Source organism: Vanellus vanellus (genome assembly GCF_965231255.1).
Source record: "Vanellus vanellus genome assembly, chromosome: 7".
Taxonomy (NCBI): domain Eukaryota; kingdom Metazoa; phylum Chordata; class Aves; order Charadriiformes; family Charadriidae; genus Vanellus; species Vanellus vanellus.
In genome coordinates, this window is record NC_138912.1 from 5,516,238 (window position 1) to 5,536,740 (window position 20,503).

The following is a 20,503-nucleotide window of genomic DNA, read 5'->3' on the forward strand; positions in this document are numbered from 1 at the left end:
GGAACAGCTGTAAGAAATCTTGGCCAAGGCACGGTTGGGTAAGAACAACTGTTTTGGGGTAAATAAGCAGGGCAATTGCTGAGCTACAGCAGCCAAGGAAATGAAGCAAGACAGGGCCAGGAGGTGCTAAATTAAGCTAGAACTGTGCGAGTCAAGGAACCTGTATTTTAAAACAGAGGGACACGAGCAGCTGCCAGGTCCTGTTCTGGGGAAGACCAGCATATGCTGCAGTCATGGGGCCCCACGCACTGATCTACACCGACTTGCTGTGATGCCCAAGAAAATGGTGAGCACTGATGGAGCACAGCAGGGAAAATCCAAATGATCCTTACGAGCCATGAGGAATTAGCCACCTTCGTTACAGTAACTATAAATGCTGGAGCAGGTGAAGACTCCACAGCCCTGCTCTCCATCTGCCAGTTTCACAGCTGGTATGTTTCTGACCAAACTAAGCTGAGATTTTCCCCTTGTCTTCAAAGGACAAGCACACGTGCCCTCTGACAGTCGTCTGTGTTACATCCCTCATAAACGCAGACTGCACAGAGTGGAGCCTTTGCCCGTTAGGACCTGTGAGCCATGCTGTTGGATCTGTGAGCTATTACACAAAAGGATCGAGGCACAGCCTATTTTTTCAGGTGAAGGGGAGAAACTAGAAACAGGTTTTTACTCTAGTGGCAAGGGCTATGCGAGCACAGGATGAGAGGCAGACGACGTTGTAGTGCCAGTATAAAAACAAATTAATAAAGGGCTAGGAGAAAGCATGAAAAAAAGTCATTGTGAAGAGGAAATATACAACAGGTCATGCTGGAGATTCTCCTTCGCCACCTGTTTTTGTGGCATCTTTTCCCGGAGGTGTTGAAGGCCAGGCTGGAGGTGGCCTTGGGCAACCTGGTCTAGAGGGAGGTGTCCCTGCCTATGGCAGGGGGGTTGGAGCTCGATGATCTTCAAGGTCCTTTCCAACCTAAACCGTTCTACGATTCTATGACTTGCATGAAAAAAGGGAATCCCACCGAGAAAGGTCATGCTGTACAACTGGAAAAGGTTTGCCTCTGGCAAAGCCATGGATCCAGCAGTGTTTGCAGCCACCCAGTTTTGTCCCTGGCATGGGGTGGTGGTGTCAACACCGCTGTGGCCTCTGATACCCCAAAGGATGTCTCCAGCTCTACCTGACTGCATACTGGCAGGGAGAAGATGGGTCTCAGCTAGAGAGATAAAAAAAGCAAAGCTAAATTTTCTTAGCTGATTTAGAAATGAACAAAAATTCTTTCTTTCTGTGAATGCTTTTCTTATTCTCTTAACATATTGCAATATGTGATATCTGTCTAGATATCCATGTTCTTGCCTTCACAATAGCTTCCTGAGCAAAACCAGTTATGTCAAGTATCTAAACTCCTAGTTCCGTGTGTGGATTACTTTAATTCAATGTCATTTCCTGAAGTGACTAAGTGGATTTATGGTAGATCCTTATCAATGTATTTCTATCCAAATAGCTCTTGGCTGGGCAAGAACAGTGTGGTATGTACCATACACGGATATCACCTTGGGCTACTTTGCACCGTATCTAAGGAGTAATGGTGGTAGGTGCAAATGCTAGCAAGGGCAGAAGATTTGCACAGCTAATCTGTAGTGACAGGTGACAAAGAATGACCACCCTCCCCATTAAACACCGCAGCTCTCATCACGGACATTGAAGGTGCCGTTAGAAAGGAGGTGGTAAGACTTCAGTCCAAAGCTAAGCAAGCAAGCAAATCCTTGTGGCAGGAACCAGCAGTGATGACAGTGGGGCTGACCTTTGTGGTCTTGGAATAGCAAAGCTGTTTCCCAGAACATCTTCTTAAACACACCTATCAAAATTCGCTCATAGAAAACAAACAGCATTTGTCTGTAGTGAAATAGTTTTATGCTGGAAGTTGGGTGTTAGGTTTTCTTCACGAGGTGGAGTTTTGCTGCGTTGGCAAAACTGCACCTCCCTGAAAACAGCTTTTTTCCAGCTATTCATATTCCATATGAATTTCAGTGTGTGTTTCGTGCAGCTCTGACCTGGCAACTTCTCTAGCCCTCAAAGTCAGCTCACCAAAGGCATTTGACCATCTAATTTTCATGGAATAATTGTGTTGTGATTTCCATAAGGATCTGGGTTTAACATAGTTTAAGGGGCTAAAAGGAATGGGAAAATGCAAAGCTGTTCTGGAGGCTCCTGCCACTGGAGGGCAGCGAGGCACTGTCCTTAGGGAGCGGATGAGTGTCTCTGGATAAGATGGTCCAACAACACAGTGCTTTTATAGGCTCCGTAATGAGGACTCCACTTTAGCAAATACCTTTAAAAGTAAGCAGAGGTGAAAATAAACATATGCATAAGACAGCTACAAACAGCAGGACAGTTGTTTTCATTCCTCACCTGTCTCCTGCCAAGATCGGAGGAGATGTCTCTGCCCAAATGGTGAGGCACCCCTCAGGCATCCATCTATTTCGTCTTCCCTTGCAGTTCTTCACTCGTTATCACTTAATGAGGTTGTAAACCATGACACCTGATAGCTCTCACATCTAATGTTTGTAAAGGATTCCACTGAATTACCTTTGAAGGAATAAACTAGGGCTGACTGCCTTGGTCCTATACCTGTATTCCTTATACAAATACCTATCTGCATTTCTTCTTCCCTGAAAAAAAGATAACACTGGTGCGTGTGAGCTCACAAAATGGTGCACTTTTCCCATGCTATAGTAATGTATTTTTTATTTCCTTTTCCATATACTCACTGCCCTTTTGAGAACATTCCTTATGCAACAAATCCTGTTTTTTGCTGAACCTGTCACGTTCCCAACAGTCTGGTAATGGCCACGTTTAGTGACCTGACATAGTGAAGGTGTTTGGGGTGCCCTACAGAAATAGCCCTGGAAGCTCTCAGCTAGTGGGGCTGACGTACCAGCCTGCCGAAATTTGGATTCCCACACAAGTGATCTCGTCTGCTCCTTCAGGGCTCACCTGAGGAGACAAGGGAAATGTTTCTCTCAGGTCATGAAACACCATTGGTAAGGACCTCTTCTCCCTGGTGACAAGTGATAGGACAAGAGGAAACGGGTTCAAGTTATGTCAGGGCAGGTTTAGATTGGATATTAGGAAGCATTTTTTCACTGAAAGGGTTATTAAACATTGGAATAGGCTGCCCAGGGAGGGGGTGGATTCACCATCCCTGGAGGTGTTTAAGAAAAGGGTAGATGAGGTGCTTAGGGACATGGTTTAGAAGTGGTGGTGTTTTTATCAGGGTAGGTTAATGGTTGGACTTGATGATCTTAAAGGTCCCTTCCAACCTCACTGATTCTATGATTCTATGATTAGATGTTTAAAAAATAGTGTATTTCGAAGCAAGATGAAAAATGATTTAGTTAGATATAATAAGGACAAACCAAAACACTGATTTTGGAAGGAATGTCATGCATTGTTTCATCAGTTGTATCATTTGTTTCTAAAAGCAGAGAAGAAGGAGACCAGCTTCAGAGGAACTTTTGAGGCCTTCAAGATGTACATGTACGTGAAGGTTCCTTACTTTTTCTACTTCAAAAAAAAAACCAAAACAAAACAAAGAGGGAATGAACATGGGAGTAAAACAATTTATTGTCAAAGAGTGTCAAGGCAGAAAAGATGCAATAGGAAAAGTCAGCAAGCAGAGGAGCCAAAAGCTACCTTTTTTCTGCTTCTCCTGGCCCCAATCCCTGCTGCCTCAGGGGCAGCAGAAATTACCTGATAACAGCAGTCCTTGCTTCTGTGTCCACCACACACACCTATATCTGGGCGCCTGAGGGGGCTTGGTGCAATGTGGGTGCAACGAAAGATGATGAATAGCTGTTGTACAGCTTCATGGTCTGATTTACATTTGGAAAGGCAATATTCTGTTGAGGTTTGCAGACCCTGGGGATGTGCCCGGTTGCTTGCTCCTACTACGGCCCATGACATTGCATATTCACTGCTGCTGTTACCCACGTCACATATATGAAGTCATGTAGTGCCCTAATATTTGTTGCTTAGCTGTCCAGACATACCCTCAATTATAATTAAAATGCATATCCTTTTGATTCATTCTTTTTCCATGTTTTCTCTCTGCCAGCCATTCTGCCAAACCCAACATAATAAGTTCTGCAGTGAAAGGTATTTTTGCACACTGAAGAATGTGTAGAGAAAAGGGCAAAGCCCAGGTGAAGTAAATCACATCCCTGATAACCTTCAAACAGGTTTCCTGCATTTATGGTGAATACATTGGTAAGATAAAGTGGAAACTTTACATGTGAAGCCATTTTCTGTGGACAAAACCGGATATTGAATGCTGGGTCTGGCTTCCTGGTCCCAGAGGAGAGTTGCCTTGGGATAAGGATGTCACCATCCAGCTTCTGGAAGCCCCAGTCCATCTTTGTGAATCCTGCGAGGTAAGATCTTTGTCAGAGATGAAGGCTATGCCAATGTAAATGGGTATCGGCGATCTTGGCTCTGCGCACAGTAGGACAGGTCATTTCATCCTGTTACCCAGCTAAGGCTTTGTGTCCACACAAGTTGCTTATCTTGGCGTGAGCTGCATTCTTGCAGCTTTTCCTGCTTTTCACGTTCACGTGGACAATGGTATAGTGTTAATAAAGAGGTTTTTCTCAGCTTCTTGCAAATCCCTTCGATCTCAGCAGGTGCCGTGGGTAGGGGTCACGCAGAGTATTACCAGTGCCGGTGACTGTCTCCAGCGCCCTTTAAGGATTTGTTGTTGCAAAAATGGAAGTGGCCTTCTAGTGCATTAGGGGTACTAGGGAGTGAGGTGTGACTAATACTGCCTTTAAATGTCTTTTACCTGGATTTTGATAATAAAATCAATGCAGTAAGAAGCAGGGATTGATGGCTGAAGCCCACAGTCTAACCAAATGCTAACTTTGCCAAAGCTTGGTTCACTCGAGAAATAAGATCCGTTTATGAAAGCTACATTTCTACTTAGAGCGTTAGCTCCTGAGAGTCTGGGGACACTGTAACAATTTCTGAGGATTTTCACTCAGACTCATCTCTAAGTATGAATAATTGATACATTACTGATTAAGTGCACAGAGACAACACAAACCCCAGCACATAAAAGGCCAAATCCCAACCCAATTAGGTCCCAAATTAAAGTAATCAAAGCTCAAACCACAGAAGAGGAGAGAGCAGTACCCTGAGCAGATGTTTCCACTGATTTAGACTTATTCACTCCTTCTGATACTCCTTCTTATGAGTAGTATTCAATTAAGGAAAAAAAATGATGAGGAAAATTCACAAATTCTTCTCTGGAGAAAACAACGCCTGCATAAAACTCAAGGATTTTTTATGCCTTTGTAGCGTCCCAGTGAAGGACTTCAGCAGGGCCCTTGCGTGGTTCCTGCTTCAGTGGCACCTGTGAGGGAGCAAAGAGAATGATGCTTTGATTTTTCTCAGGAAATTAATGTAGCCACGCTCTGGGTCTTGATTCACAAGGTTGCTGTTACCGAATCTGCCAGGTGTAGGTGCAAAGCTGCATCAAATTTTGATACGTATTTACTGGACATAATAATGATAAATAGAACTGATGGTGACCTAGCTTTTTTTTTTTATTAGTTACTAATGAAAGATGATGAAATGAATAATTAACAAAATAGGGAAGATGAATTAGCAGAGAAAATAAGTGACAAGAAACAAGGAGGCTAACTACATCAATTATTTAGGAAGGCCTTCCTCCTCAGTGGCTTGGAGGTAAGAGGGGAAAAAAGTGCACATAAAAGAGATACGTAGATTGTTATTGTCTGCACACTGGTATTTTTCCCAGCACAGGCTTGCACGTTAGGCTGTGCAAACACACATGCAACAGGTATGGGAGCTACTAATTGACCAGCAAGGAGCGTTTCAGTGGGACGTCTTGGAGTGGCGCCTTCTCCTGCCCCATGCGCCTGTCTGCCCCGGGGAGCAGCACTGGGGCTGGTGATGGGCGTGAGGGGTTGACGAGGCACGACCAGGCTCTCCACAGGCACTATGTGAAAAAGGAGATGTTCTATTTGACTGTGACATTTTGGGCAGCTAACGCAGTTAGAGACTTGGTATGGAAAAAAGAAGGATGGGTAGTAAGCAATGTTACTCAATGGAAGCATTTATTACTCATTAACGATATTTTACAACCAAATCAGTAATACGTGTGCCTTAGGCATGTGTGGAAAACATTTCTGACTATCCTACCTCCGTGTGTTGGGGTGAATTGTGGTGAATGCCTAGTCATGAAAACGTTTCTACTTGATCAATCTGCTTGTAATCAGGTTTATTTTCAGTTTATTTGAATGCTTGAATGTTTCTAAGCATGAGGACAGAATTAAAGACAAGGCTGCTAGATTTCCAACAGAAGGCTTATAAGGCGAGATTAATGCTGGGAAGACCTATTGTTACATGGATTATATAATTACATTATTTTCTGAAGAGTGTTTTGATGTGAACAAACATCCCTGTTAGCTAAGGTAAAAAGGCAGGGGGTGGTGGGACAAATACTTGAAATGAAAAAAATAAAGCAGCAAATACCTGAACAGACAGCACTGACATCTTCATTGTGGCCATAGTTATGTCTTGACTATCAGTTGTGGGAGCATTGCCACAGATAAGCTTCATACCTGGTCTAGTGGGAGGTGTCCCTGCCTGGGGCAGGGGGGTTGGAACTAGATGATCTTCAAGGTCCCTTCAAACCTAAACCATTCTATGATTCCCTCAGCACAGCACATCATCCAGGAAAATAACTCCAGACCCTTCCGCAAACCGGGCAGCTCCTGGTGCTGAGGTGGGCTGCCCGCACCCAAGCTGCCTGCAGATGAGCTGAGCATCACTAAGATCCCAGAAATCACGGCAGACTGTTCCCCAGTGCCGTGAGTAAAAATTTCAACACATCCCTTGTTTCCATTTCTGCCGTTCTTCAGCCACAGAGATATTTCCAGCAAAGACAGAGCAGAAGTAAATTACACGCTGCCCTGACTCTAACCTTACACTTGTGCCAGGTGCAGGTCTGTGTTGCAAAACGGACAAGACTTGAGAAACAGCTGTTGTGCAGAAAAGGGCCATTCATGTAGCCTGACGTGGTACTTGGAGCAGGCAAACATCCCCCTGACGTTACGCTGTACTTGCACCATAATTAAATACACAGAGGCTGAATTTTTGTAAGAACGACGGAAGCGGCCATTTGCTCTGTGCAGGTTCAGTGAATCTGTGGAGTAGCACAACACTTTCTGGAAGGCTGTGTTCCCTGAGAACGACTTCTAGAGAGCCTAAGCTGGCACGTGTGAGGGACACTTTGCTCTTCTGGGATGAATTTCAGACAGCATGTCCAAGACTCATCTATTTGCAGTGTGATTTGCTAAGCAGTGAGATAGGCTAAGGGAGTCTGATTTTCATTCAGTCGTAAGTTCTGAATTGCACACCTTTTACTCTCTTTTTCAAGGTGGTTGCCAACATTTGAGTCCTCCATAATCATCTGCATCTTTTGATGAACTACAGCGTGGCACTTTTTCATCCTGTTTGAATAAATGTTAGCTTTTTCCCTTTGCATCAAACAAAAGCAAAATGTATTTACCAGTAAATACCTAATTCTTAGAACAATCAATCAAAGAAATTATAAGAATCATGAGATGTCCTCTCTCCTCTAGAAGCTGTGGATTAGAAATGTTGAAAATATGAACCACATGAAAATCGTTATCTTAGCAGCTTCAGTTGTATTTCAGAAGAAATTAATTAGTTAATTGCCAGCAGCAGAACCAACACTACAACAGACCTTTGTGGTACCAAAATGCAACTGATGAGAACTTTGTACCTCAGTCTGCTCTCTGCAAGTGGTGAGGAGCTTCTTTCTTATATCGCCCAATTTGTTCTGAAAATAAATTGCTTTTTTTATAACCTGTCTTTACTACCTTAATAAAGACAAATATTTTAGCTTGTGTTGAGAAGCCAGAGCAAGAGTTTATTCTTTAGGAATGGCTTCTAAAGTTAAAAACAAACAAACAAAAAAAAAAACCCAAAAGTGTGGGAGAGGCATGGGAGGAGTTCAGTTTGAACACACATAAATCTGGGAATCTGCTCTATCGTTGGTGGTATCTGCTTACCTTAGAATACTCATGGGAGTAACACCCCTGTGAAACCCAAAGGGTGAAGTGTTTACCAAGCCACTTCCTCCTCCAGTATCTTGCCCGGAACATATCGCATCTCCTTTCTGCCCTCCCATCAATGCGGCTGACTCACCACCAGTAGCATATTCTGGGCATCCCAGACCAGAAGACATTTCCTCAACATGCGACACCACCTCTTGCTCCCAGTAACCACCTCTGAAGCCTGTGGACGAGAACAGAAGGAAGCAATTGGGCTCTCGATTCACTTCTGCCTTTGCTGTGCTTCTCTTGTGTCACCCCCTGACAGCTCTGCTGGCTTTGTCGCTATAAGCCTTGTCTCAGGCTGATGATTAGATTTTGCAATTTACACAATTTACATAAATAAACCCATACCAAATGTACCTGAGCAAAACGCACTGTCGTCTCTGTGCCCAGTTAGGTGTTGACTATGCTGTATAAGAACATTCCCACAGGAAGGATTCATTTCCATGGCACTGCACGTCATCCAGGAAAACATTCCTTGACCCTGTAACGAAATGTGCATTTCAGAGAGCAGAGAGCTTTCCCCGTCCCAGCTGTCTGCAAAAGACCTGTGCATCATTTGTGTCCCAGAAGTCATCACAGACTGTCCCCTGGCTTCCTTTATCATAGACTTCGACGCAACCTTCACATCTGTTTCTACTGCTTATCAACCTCATGGACACTTCTGTGGAAGAGAAGAGTGAAGGAGATAAGACTTTGTAGGCTGCTAAACCGCTAAGTTAAAATTCTGGAGTAGTTCTGGAACTGATTCAGTATATCACGGTGGCTATTGGATCCTCTCCACCTCTGCAGGGAAGGTGCAAAGAGCAATTTAATTAGTGTCAGCAGACTTTGTGTCATTGTGGGGTAATTTGTAATCACTTGGTGTTTCCTGGGTCATTGTTTGAACCAAAGATCCCTGCTTGGGCCAGGCAGATATTGGCTAGCTAAATCAGGTTTCCACTCCCAGCTGAATACTGGTTATGAAATTAATAGTAATGAAAGACATGACTTATGTTAGATAAATGCTAGTGGGTATTTATCTATTGATATATTAACAATGAAGTATTAAAATTAGTACAGCAGAATCAAGGTTGTACTCGTCAAGACAAAGGTGACCAAGAGATGAGTTTAATCAAGACAAAGCAACACAAGTGGTTACCCCATCCCTGGAGGTGTTCAAGGCCAGGTTGGACGGAGCTTTGAGAAACCTGGGCTGCTGGGAGGTGTCCCCGCATGGCAGGGGGATTGGAACTGGATGATCTTTAAGGTTCTTTCCATTATATGATTCTATGACTTTCTTACTAAATTTTCTTTTCTCCTTGCATTTAAGGGCCTTTGAGTTTGGTTAGAAAGTGGAAAAAATCTCTTAGATTTTTTTTTTTTTTTTTTTTTGTGGGGAAGGTAACTACCCAACAGATAAAATGAAAAATGCTGTTTTATGCCTTTTCTTTTTTAAGACTTTGGACTTTTAGCAGCCTGGTCCAGTGATGAAGTTTTTCCACACACAAAAAGTCCTGTCCTTTCAGTACTCTGGCAAACCAGACATACATTTCAGTTTCACTTACTAATTCTCCTTAAAGATTGAAAATCCATGGTTAGTCTTATGAAAACTACGTAAATGGGTATTACTACTTTCATTGTGGTCAAAATATACTACATTTTAAAAAGTTCTTCTCAGGCATAACTACTGAAAATCTAAATAAGATGTAAATTGGTAATAATTTAATCAGGAAGTTGTTTCTGCTAGGGAAAATTATTTCTAGATAGAAATGTTTGAATAAATATGAATTTGAAATCGCCAGGTATTTCAGTTCCCATAGAAGCTGTGAGAGGAGGAAACAAACAACATATACACATTTTAGCGCTCACAGTTTTTGTAAAATTGACTATATATTTAGAACGGGTTCTTTACTGAGAGGGTGGTTGGTCACTGGAGTGGTTGTGGCACCAAGCCTGTCAGAGTTCAAGGAGTGCCTGGAGGATGCCCTTAGTCATATGGTTTAGTTTCAGGCAGTCCTGCGAGGAGCAGGGAGTTGGACTCGATGATCCTTATGGATCCCTTCCAACTCGAGATATTCTGTGATTCTATGATAATATTTCATCTTTCTTTGCAGAACCCATTTTTGTTTCAGAAAGTGTCCGACCACTAGCTAATTAAGCTCTTTGTAATACATGTGTTCTGAAGGTGCCAAAAATGATGAGACGTGTGATTATGAGCTGGCTTTCCTTCCTGGCAACTTGAAAACCAATGGAGAGCAGGATAAGGCTTTGCAACTTTTTTACCATCTGACAGATATTAAAAATGTTGCCAGGGTTAAATTTGGGTAAGGACCTAGAACGGCCAAAAGTCTGAGCATGGCACTTCCTTCTGCAGAGGGATCGGACAGAACCCTGGTTCTGTCTGTTGCTCCATCCCCCCCCCTCCCCGGGCTGCACAAGAGCCGCGACTCTAAACCTTTGGATGAGTTTTATCCTGATTATCGTCTCAAATAAATACTCTGCAGGCATTCAATAGGAGCTTTGTCAAGGTGAGGCGTATGGGATTAGGACCTTAAGTTCATGATAAGTCTCCTGCGTGAAAGCTTGTTGGTTCTGTAAGGGCAGAATGTGCCTGGGGGTTGCTTTTTGGTGCTCCTCCCTGGTCTTGGTAATACGCAAATAGAATTGGTTAATACAGATTACAGATGATTAAAATAATGTGATAGTGGTATAAAAGTGTCGGATGTACTCTGAGTGACGCCGATTAAAATGCTCTAAAAGTTTTTGAATCTTACCTGGAAGGAAGTTTGCAATGACAAATATTGGTTGAAAAAAAAAGAAAAGGGAAATTCTCTGTGTAGGAAACAGCCTTGTTACTGGCAAGAGAGCCATAGTGCTATTGAGAAAGGGGTTTTCTGAGGTTTTTCCCTGAACCTGGGTACTTCATGGAAAGACAGAATCAGAGACTTATGGAGATCTCTGGTGCAGCCCCTGCTTGAAGCAGGCCCAGAGCAGGTTGTTCTGGGTTATATCTATGAAAGCATTGAATACCTCCAAGGATGGAGATCCCATATCTTCTCTGGGGTTCCAGTGTTTGACCACCTCATGGTAAAAAAATTATTTATTTTCCTTTATATCAAGGTGGAATTTCCTGAGTTCTGCCTGTTGCCTCTTGTCCTATTGCTGTGCACGTCTGAGAAAGAGACTGGCTCCATCTTCTCTGCGCCCTCCCAGTAGGTGACAGTAGATGGCAATAAAATGTTCCCTTCACACTCTTAAGACTGAGCAAGCCCAAGTCCATCAGCGTCTCCTTGTGCATCTTGTACTCCAGCCCCCTGAACATCTTGATGACCCTTTGCCGGACTTGCTCCAGGATGTCCTTTCCCCTTTTGTATGGGGAAGCCACACTCTTGCACTGGATGTGGTGCTACAAATCTGTTTCACCAGTGCTGAGTAGAGGGGAAGGATCACCTCTTTTGCCCCTCTGGTGATGCTCAAAGGGCATATCATTGGCTCACAGTCAACTTGTCCACCAGGAACCCCAGATCCTTTCCTGCAGCGTTACTGTCTATCCAGCTGGCTCCTCACCTGTGCTGCTGCACTTCATACTCTTAGCTGATACTTCCTGTCAAGGACATTTTTTAGTATTTTTAAATGCGTAGTGGTACGTATTTTGCACATACAATGTGCAAAATATATCTCATGAAAGAGGTTTTTCTACATCACATAAAGACATTTCTAGTTAGTTTCTCAATGATTCTTCTGAACAATCAGTTGAATAAATTCTTTAGTTAGGAAGCAATGGAAATTGCAAGGTGGATAAACCTCTGAAAGGCATTATACTCTATAAAAAAAGGAACTGTAACTATCCCATGTCTTAGAGTTTATTATTTAAAGATTTTGAGTGTGGAGGTTAAAGAGTGAGTTACAGTATTCTCTTAAGAAGTATTTGCTGAAATGCGGGGGAATAGTTTGGGGATGTCCTGAAGAGTTTGACAATGATTTTGGTAGCTTAGCTCCCTTTAGCTGAGCACCAGAATCTCAGTCCAGTAGATGTGTATAAGATGCTATTGATGTCAACAGAACAGAATTTATCTGCACAGGTGACACCAGCATCTTCCTGATGAAAACAGTGCTTGATGAACCATCTGCTATGGGAGCGCAGAGGAACGCTTTGCCCCCTCGGCACTGCACCTTCTCCAGGAGGATTTCCCCCGTGCCGTCACCAAAACGAGCTTCTCCCAGAGCTGCAGAACATCTGTTGTACCCATTCACTAACCTCAGGGACAATTCTTTGGAAGACAAAAGGAAATTATATCAACTATTAGAGTGACTGATGTGTTTTCAATGACCCCTGCGGTCTCAGGGTGTTGGAGAAAAAGCTTTACAACAGCCTTCTAAGGAGCCCATCAGCAGGGAAGGTGTGCTCTAACCCGCGTTGCCCACCAGTCTTGAGTTCCTGTGGTTCTAGGCCTGATTTTAAAGCATCTTCCAAGGGTGGGGCACCTGAGTGTCCTTGTGGCTGTTGTATAAAATTAGAGTAACGCTGATGCAATGCCATCATCATCTAGTGGGGACTGAAGCATGTCTTATTGTGTTTTATTTGGCCAGCAACGGATTAAACAAGGAAGCCAGTGCTCAGAATAGCATAGCAGAAGGTCACTGCCTTCGGTATTTCACTTATTGAAGTAAAAATTAAATGCATGTGGCCCCTTAGGGATTACTTTTGCACAGGGTGCATGTAGACTGCGTGGCCTCCAGCTGAGGATCTGCACGGTGAGGACGACTGTGCAACCCCTTGGCTATGAATTACTTACAGATTATTACCTCCATCGATTGATATTATTGCCAGAGTGCACATAAACCCAGTCACAGACAAGCACCTTGCTGTAAGGAACAGATCTGCCCACACTGGTGTATCCACGGCATAATTCTGACCTATGCTGTGTCTAACCTGCTGTAGGTATGCAGCTCACCAAGCTTTTATCAAATGCTCTTACCTGCTTGCTGCAATTCCCTTTCAATATGACATTATATTTTCGTCTAAGTCTCTCCAGTGCACTAAAGAAAATTAATTACTTATCATTATATATTTTTTCCTACAATACATTAAAATACAATACATTTGTTTTCTACATTACATTAAAAGAAATAATTAAAATATTTGTGGCATCTTCAGTCCTTGTAGCCCATGAAACACCCATGATATCTACCCGTTTGAGTGGGCTTTGATACAGGTTACAAAATTTGCCAATATTGATTTTAGAGGAAAACACGAGAGAGAGGGAGGTCGCACTGAACAGCGTAAGGCACAGTACCTGACCCCTGAGACACCCTCTGTGCAGCAGTAGCATCCGAACAGCAGTCAGGATGGGACTCACCTTGACTGGGTTCCCTGTAACACTGATAAAACACGTTTCAGAACTTATAAGCATGTAGATTTAAAGGGGTGTGCTCTGCAGTTTGACCAGCCTTTTTTTTTTTTTTTTTTTTTTTTTTTAAGTTACTGATTTCATACAATGGAGAGACCTCTAACTTTTAAAAACGTTTTCTTAATTTTTTTGGCAAGAGTTTGTTTATAATAGCTTGATTTTTTGGTTACCTGAATTATTTTTCTTCTATGGGACCAGGGATTAAACCCTCCCCTTGGCATATCCGATGGCAGCCACTGGCCCGAGAGGAACCAGCCAGGGAGAACAATAGTGATGCCAAGTGAAAAATGATGACAGACTTTTTCCACCTCTCAGTTTCTCCGCTGTCCTGAAGTGGAGTTGGGGGTGGTTGTGATCCCGTGTCCCCTTGCAGAGCAGACCCCCCCAGCCTACAGTGACAGTGGTGGCTCTGCCCAGGGCCCATGGAGGTGGCTCTGTGGGCTGAGAGGGTTGCAGTGATTTGCAGCACCTCCTGTCCTTGCCCATTTGTGCTGTCCGGGAGCCCGGACAGAGTGAGCCCCAGCAAGGAAAGCCCTGTCTGGGGAACCTCTGGGGGCAGGGGTACCACGAGCCGGCTGAGGTCTTAGCCCTGGGCTCCTGTGGCTCACACAGCCATGCCTTGGGCACCAGAGTGCCTGCAGCTGTAAACATCACCAGGCGATGGACTGCCCGATCTGCTAGGAAACAAAAAGCTTTTTTTTTTTTTTTTTTTTCTGAATGCGATGCCAGAAACCCCTCAAGACTGTATAAATTCTAGTCTGTATTTCAAACAGTTAATTTGCAGCTTGGCCTGTAATTGTCATCCCAGCTGTCGTATTTCACAGCCTTCGGGAAGCATCTCATGTGATGCCTGGATTAATCCCTGCAGTGTTGGCAGAGAGTAGCCCACTTGTCTTCCTCAACAATACATTCCTTAGAGAAACCCAGTGAACTTTTATGAAACAAAGAAGGCTTGTTCCACACTGGCAAGGCTCAGATCAAGTGTTTACTCTACATGCACGGTGAGCAGCTTTCAAATGCGTGCTGCCCAAGCTGCCCAGGAGCTCTAAAAGAAACTGAAGCAACAGGTTTCGGCCACCCTCCTGCATCTGGGGCTTCACAGTTGGCTTTTTGAGCCTGCAGCTAGGGATGGCAAGCTCCAGCATTTTGGAAAGAAGGCCTGGGTTTGCTACATTAATATTAAGTCATGCTCCCTGCTATCTCTTTGCATGGGAGAGCAGAGCCCTCACATCAGCATCACTCAGTTTTCATTGTGTCTCATGCAAAGAAGCTCTGCCTGAATCCAGGCTTAGCAATGGAAGACGGTGGTAACTAATGTCAAAATGCTTCAGAAACACCTCAACACCCCTGGCTGAGCATATGTATAAACCTTTCTAACCAGGTAACTTCAGCAAACCAGGACCCCTCAAGTCAGGGTCCTTTTGTGCTAGCAACTGGTCAGGCACAGAAGAAAACTCAGTCTTTGCACAAGGTGCCTTATTTTACTCGCTGCCCAAATTAAAGAGCGATAAGCAGAAGGGATGAGGGAGATAAGGCAAGGAGCAACAAGATCTTAACATGCTCTAGGAAGTTATCTGCATGGTAGGAGCAGGGAGGAGAAGGAGGGAAAAGAAGCAGAAAAGGGAAAAGTCCTATGGAAAAAACATAAGGGATTTCATCTCCTTTCCAGTAGATGCGCTTCTGCTGGACTTTCCTCCCCATCCTAGTAGATGGGTTTCAGCCTCCAAGGCTACCAGGCAACACTCAACTGACTGCAACTGTTCAAACCCAACATTTTATCTATTTTGTTTAGTCACTCACACACCCACAGAAAAGTTCCTTAGGCTCAACAGGTTGCATGACTATGTCTGAGGACAAAGTACAGCCCTCAGAGTCTTCAAACAGAAAGAGGAGGAAAGAGACGAGCCGTCTTTCTGAAACTATAGTTTATGAAAACTGAAAAAGAAAATACAAAAAAAAAGATGACAGTCATTCAAACTTGGCAGGCTCTTTAGAACAGCAGCAGTCCAATTAATTTCTGCATTACAGCCTGTGACTTATTCACTTATTTCGGAAAGAAGGAGGAAAAATCTGCTTGGATGGGTACCAGGTGATTCAGGGCAAAAAGAGGTGATCCAAGTGTTATTCTAGGAAATGAAAACAAATCTTACTTCTCGTGATCCAGCTGGGTTGTTGATGAGTTTCCCCAGCTAGGCATGGCTTTGTTAAAACATGCTTTTTTTACGTCATAGTTCTTGAGCCCGAGATAGAAAAACTCCTAAAATGCACAAGCTGCTGTGAGAATTTTAATATCTTCCTAGTTTTTCCCAGCTAGATATAAACTGCCGAAATGAATAAAAATTAAATTTTAAAAAGCCATGAAAACAAAACTACCAAAATAAAAACAAATAAATAAGGAAAAATCTCTTCTCCTTGTAACATAACGTATTTAACAGAAATTGTGCGAAAGGTAGTGCTTGGGTTCAGGGATGCTGGACAGCAAAGGTCTGCAAGTCTTTTTATCTTGAACTTGTCACAAACAAAGGGCAGTTGCGGGTCAGCCTCAAGAAATGCCTTTGCTGTTTCCTCTGAGGTTGTTAAGAGCAGTGGACAATTCAGCAACCCCACTGCAGTGGCTGTCTGCCACTCAATGTAGAGTCTAGTGCAATCCTGCTAAAATCTTGCCCTTGGTTGTAGAGTCTGATGGACTTATTAAAAAAAAGAAAATTATCAGTCTAGTGGAAGTGATGTCCAGAGTATATTCATTTAGTTATTTAATGGGAATTTGGTGCAAGCATTCAGTCTCGGGCATTAAAGGAGTCCTGAGTCAGAACTGTGAGGAGAAGGCTATGCTTAGCTGCTTCATTCAGGTCGGTATCAATGAATATCTGCGGGCTTCTATGGCACAGCATGGGCAGAAAGTAATGAATCATAGAATCATCACAGAATCATGGAATGGTTTGGGTTGGAAGGGATCTTGAAGATCATCAAGTTCCAACCCCCCCTGCCCTGGGCAGGGACACCTCCCACCAGCCCAGGTTGCTCCAAGCCCCGTCCAACCCGGCCTTGAACCCCTCCAGGGATGGGGCACCCACAGCTTCTCTGGGCAACCTGCGCCAGGGGGTCACTGCCCTCAGAGTGAAAAATTCCTAATATCTAACCTAAATCTCCTTTCTTCCACTTTGAAGCCATTCCCCCTCGTCCTATCACTCCATGCCCTTGTAAAAAGTCCCTCCCCAGCTTTCCTGTAGCCCCTTTAGGTACTGGAAGGGGCTCTAAGGTCTCCCCGGAACCTTGTCTTCTCCAGGCTGAACCCCCCCAACTCTCTCAGCCTGTCCTCATAGGAGAGGTGCTCCAGCCCTCGGATCATCTTTGTGACCCTCCTCTGGACCCACTCCAGCAGGTCCAAAACATGAAAACCAGACATAGTGTGTTTCTTACCCATACCCTGCAAACCCAAATTAGCTTTTTTTGATCTCAATCTACAAAACATGAGGATTTGTTATTAACAACGAGAGAATGAATCTACTTGCTAGCTGTGGGATCCAGAAACAAAACAATGTTTATTTATACCCAATTATAAATATTTTAATAGTACCTTCCTGGGAAGGAGGACTACAGACTTGAATTATCCCCCTCATACTCCAAAATTAGAATGGAAAGATAAACAGGACACCAAAGCACAGGAAATTCAGCATACAAACAAGCAAACAAGAACTTTGATTATGAGCTTTGCTTTAACCCCGATGCTGGCCAAGTGGGTTGTATGACAACACTGGGAACTGGCAGGAACCCATGGAGCCCATACAATTGTTTTTTTAGCAAAAAAGATATGTGTATTTGATACAAAATTGCTATGGATCCATTATCTTTCCATGAAAAAAACTTCTTAAGTGCCATTTCAAGGGAGTTGTTCAGGGATGTGCAGTTTTGTCGGAGTTATGAACACTTGTAGCTATGTGGTCTGGATATACGTGGTGTAATTCGGCAATTATCCTCTCCCAACACAGCTCACACTATGTAGGTTGACACTTGTAAGGGATTTTAGCATGATGTTGCAAACAACATCTTTAGTTGGTGCTGAGAGTGTTGACTGAGTACATACTACTGAGTGAACAAGTACATTCTATATGGTTGAGCAGTGACAGACGCACTAGGGAGAAATTAAATAATCTGATAGCAGAGTCAGCCAGTTATTCAAAGCAAAAACCTGCGAAGTGATGGCTGGTGTGTCTTCTCTGCAGGTGGAAGAGGTAACAACAACAAGCCTCACTGCAGCCTCCAGAAAAACCATTTAAGAAGAGCAAAGGCAGTGGCCTCCATGCGTTCCTGGTTCTCGCCATCCTTGTGTTTGCAGGCACCAGGCGTCACCGTGTGGTTGGCATAACACGGATCCCACACAAAACAAATAAACAAAAAAACCAAAACCAAGAGGCAAAATAAACAATTTTAGTTTACATTTTGGCTTTAATTCTCTGTATTTTCAACTGGGACTTGAAAGGCAAAAATCCCAGATCTCGCTTTTCAAGTTTTCATGCACCATTGGTAAATGTTTATGTGGGATTTGGCTGTTTGCATTTCCAGCATATTTCAACCTGATTTATGAATGTGCACAACACACTCTGAAAGGCTGGGTAAGTCTTGAGAAGCCAAACTCCTCATAACCTCAAAGCATAAAACCATGGGGGGAAAAAAGAAATTAAACAATTTTTATTGTGATCAGCAACCAGAAGTATTAAAACTTGAACAAGTTTGGAATCGAGGCATGAAGTGTCTTTCACCATTTAAATGTCATTTCATTGAGACCTGAAAAGTCTCCTGACTGAGATTTGATCTCTTGGATGAGATTTATGGGTTTGCCTGGTTTAGGATGTACGTCGATGGGAAGGCTTCCAATTGATTTGACAAACCTTTCGATCAGATTGTGTGATTCAGCCTTGAACATTGCAAACAAACCACCTTTAATAGCTCAGTAGCTTTCGAATTTGGATTTATTTAATCTAAAAAAGTGAAAACTTAACGGAAAAAACATCCATCTTCAACTAGGTAAAATGCACCTGAAGAGAAAGGGGACAAAATTACTCCCCATGGCCAGAAGGGACAGGGCAAGAACTGATGGTCTTGACCAGCAACAGTGAAAACTGAGGGCAGACATTGTGAAAAGCCTGTTCAATGGTGATGCTAGTTTCAGTAGTAATTCTTGTTAAGCATGAGAAGAGATTGCCTGGGTTAAGTTAGGGAAACATCTGTGGGGCAGATGTTGGGCTGAGGTGGTGGTGCTGAGGGTGCAGAGGGAAGCTCCAGCTGATGGGCTTTTAATGCTCTGGGTGAGCAGCAGTGCCTCTGGCCGAGGAGGAGGTGGCACTGGGGTGGAAGGCACAGAGGATGGAGGCAGTAGCAGGGACCCAGCAGCTCTGTGGGAAACAGGCTGCGGTGTTCATGGGGACAAGTGCCACATTGTGGAGCGAGAGGAAGACCAGGGCTATAGCAGGGATCTCAGGAGCAGGAGGTATATGTCTTGAGAAGATAACAGAAATGGCAGCAATGGTAGTTACGCTAAAATGGTTGGGGAACTTTTTCTAGACAACTCAGGACATGATGATTTCTGTGCTCTGGTGCTTCTCAGCTTTGCAGACATGTCTGTCATCAATGAGGAACCAAGGGGTCTTTCAAGGCCTTCCCTGTGACATTCGAACACTTGTTTTACTTTTGCTGCTAGATTTTATTTTATTTTTACCCGCCCTTTACAGCTGAACTCTATTAAAAAGCCTCGCTGTAGCTGCACACGCCGAGGTGTGCCCAACACTCAAACCAAACAGAGGTACCTCACACCTCTTCACAGCAGTATGTAGAAGTGTTTCAAAATCCAACCGATGGGCAGAAAGTCAAATACTGGAAAGAAAGCTTTCTCTCCAACAACATGGAGAAACACACCGGCTGTAGAAGACAGTTATTCCTCACCGGCATGTAGGGGAAGCTCCCGTTACCTTTCTTGAGGTGGATGCTGTGGGAAAAGCAGCGGATGCGGTGCCTGCTTGGATGGGAGAGGATGCTCAGGGACTCCGTCAGGCATCTGCTCTGGAGGGAAGACAGGGATGGGGGAAATGCGGATAGACAGATCCTTAGGAGTCCTCTGAACAAAGTGGGTCATTTTGCTTTTGTGTGTGACACCCAGGAGAAAGTAATGGAAACCATAAGAAAAGGCATTTGTGAATCAAGAGTCAGCAATCTAGTTTCTTAGGGGGCAAATATTTTCTGTAAATTTGCATGTGCAGGAAGAAAAATAATTAGCTCATTCATTTGGAAGACTGCATGAAGATATTTAGAAATATTCTGTGTAGTATTCCAGAAGCAGGGGCTTAGTCCATCACTTGGTGAATTTTTAATCCAACAGACCACACTCTTCAACACAATAAAACATTCGTTTGTGTTTTAATCACAGAGACATTAGTTTGAAAGACAAAATAGAATTATTGCTTTGTAAACTTTCCTTCCTTTGATTTTAAATGACACTGCTCACATAACAGATTACTTTAGCTTGGAAATTTATTTTATAAATAAGTACAGATCCATTATTGTTTCAATGAAAAATTTAGCATTAAAAACAATGCTCAGAGTGATTAGAATATGCTACAGCCACAATTCCAGATGCCATGGTAAGATGAATATTTATATTACCTTCCCAGACGCGACCTACTACTTCTCCCAAAAGTAATTCTTCTTCCCTTTTAATAAACCGTGAAATAATTGTTGATGCCTCATGTGTATTTTCTCTCCAGCTCACAAAATTTCGAGGCATTAGATAAACGGTCTTAGAAGGATGCGAGAAGAGAATTAAAGAGAAAGATGATACATTGATTGTACCAAACAACTCGGGACATGAATGTTGAAATTATTTCTTAATCATTTCAAAGGTGTTAGGATTAGAAAGTTATTTTAGAACATTTGTTGTAGATAAAGATATCACGGCTTCTTACAAA

At 43.3% G+C, this 20,503-nt stretch overlaps 1 protein-coding gene across 1 annotated transcript in view; it reads right to left on the minus strand.

The window, feature by feature from the left end:
• LOC309674370 (scavenger receptor cysteine-rich domain-containing protein DMBT1-like) overlaps positions 1 to 20,503 on the minus strand; it is a gene marked incomplete at both ends in the record, with an annotated part of 50,337 nt that overhangs the window by 16,127 nt on the left and 13,707 nt on the right. The gene's annotated exons all lie outside the window — the stretch shown is intronic.